Source organism: Galeopterus variegatus, unplaced genomic scaffold (genome assembly GCF_000696425.1).
Source record: "Galeopterus variegatus unplaced genomic scaffold, G_variegatus-3.0.2 Scaffold2284, whole genome shotgun sequence".
NCBI lineage: Eukaryota > Metazoa > Chordata > Mammalia > Dermoptera > Cynocephalidae > Galeopterus > Galeopterus variegatus.
The window spans coordinates 179,537-181,435 of NW_007728395.1; positions in this window are offsets into that span (position 1 = coordinate 179,537).

The window sequence follows — 1,899 nt, forward strand, 5'->3', positions numbered from 1 at the left end:
GGGTTGCGATCCATTGCCGGACACGAAAAAAGACAAAAAGAAAGAAAAAAAAAAAAAAAAACCAGAGACCCAAACATTTCACCATGTTTTTTCATTAAAAGACATTGTGAAGTCAGTCAGAGCGTGGTGCTGCTAACACCAAGGTCAGGGTCTGGACCTCTGTACCTGCCAGCCACCAAAAAATAAAAATAAAAAGATACTGTTAAATAAAAAATATTAACCAGTTACTTTTCCTTGCTCTGACTCCTTGTCGAGGAAAGTTTTTCTTATGAGAAAAGTGACTTTGAAATGAGCGGTCCCCTTTTCGTTCTGTTTCTGCTTTCTTCAGCCCTTTTTCTGTCTATAATGCCAGCTTCCTCGTCTCTGCTCACTGGAACACTCGTTCTGTTTTATGGAGTTAAGGGTTGCCCAATTCTAGAATAAATAAAACCAATCGAGATATTTAAACTAAACATTACAATTTCGTCTTTTGACAGCACAAACTGGAGGCCCGTACGAGGCGCTTGTGTTGCTAGGGTGCAGCCTTGCTCCTCAGATTTCTTTCTGCAGGCTGTGATCCTTTAGGAAAGGACCCGGGGCATCTGTCAAGAGACATTAACTTTCAAACGTGCAGTCTTGAGGAAATTATGTCTGCCTCATTATTTCCATTACAGCATCCATCTCCCAACGACATTGGGTATCCAGACCAGGAGGAAGGTGTTTCTGCAGGCCAGTCTTCCTGCTCTGGGCTCTGAAATGCCCCTTTGTCTGCCTTCTGCTTGATTCTGATTGACAGACAGAAACGTGGTCTCTGATTACACGAACATCACCAGTGGAGACAGCGCCACCAAGCCTTTGCATAAGCGATTACATTTAGAGCTATTTCAAAGCTCCCTTCCTCCTGCCCCACGACTGCCCTTCATCCTGACTTTCTCTAACATGCCTCGCAGGCTGAATTCTGCACACTTGTCAAGGATATTTTCTGTTGTATGCTAATGATAAGTGACTTTGAAAATGCCTTTCCATGTAAATCTGTTCTGGCTGATGAGGAAGATCTGACCCGTGCTTTCTCCAGGCAGGTTTTCAACCTCAGAAAGGAAGCCAAAAACACTGCTTTAAAAATTGAAGCAAGATCCAGCAGGGTGTCGGGACCAGGTCACTTTGGAAGCAGTGAGCCCCAGGCACACATACCAAACAGGCAGGGTACCCGAGACTCCGCTGCTGCAAAGCTCACTAGCATCCCCCCCTGGGGCCAGCACCCCCACGTGGAGCAGGACGTTTCCTCAGTGCCTCTAGCGCAGTAGAGTTTCTGTGGTCTCTAGGCAAACTGCACTTATGTTTGATTTCCCCGGACACATTAATTACTTGAAAGAATTAGCATATTTTATGTTGTTCAATGAAAACACAAAAAACTTTAATTATTCAAATTTCAACTCAGTTGACTATCACTCAGAGTTTTCAAATGCGGTTTACTTTAGTAAACTACAGCTTATAGGTAGGGACCACATAGGCTTTTATATTCTGGTACAATAAGGAAGTGTAAACATTTAGAAAGTGAATTGTTCTCCATTCCAAAGTAACCAAATGAACACTTCCTTTAGGATTGAGAATGCTATTGTGACAGCCTAATGAAGTGACTTTATTTTATTCTTACTCTTATAACCTCAACCACATAGCTTGCAGCTGGACATTAGAATGCAATGATTCTAGGGCCACTCTGTGGTTCACTTGGGAGAGCGTGGTGCTGACAACACCAAGTCAAGGGTTAAGATCACATTACCGTTCATCTTTTAAAAATAAAAAAATAATAATAATAAATTTAAAAAAGAATACAATGATTCTTGTTCACATGATGTTAAAACATAATGATTTTTGCCCACACCATACACAGAATAATTATAGAAGAAATTATTAACCCAG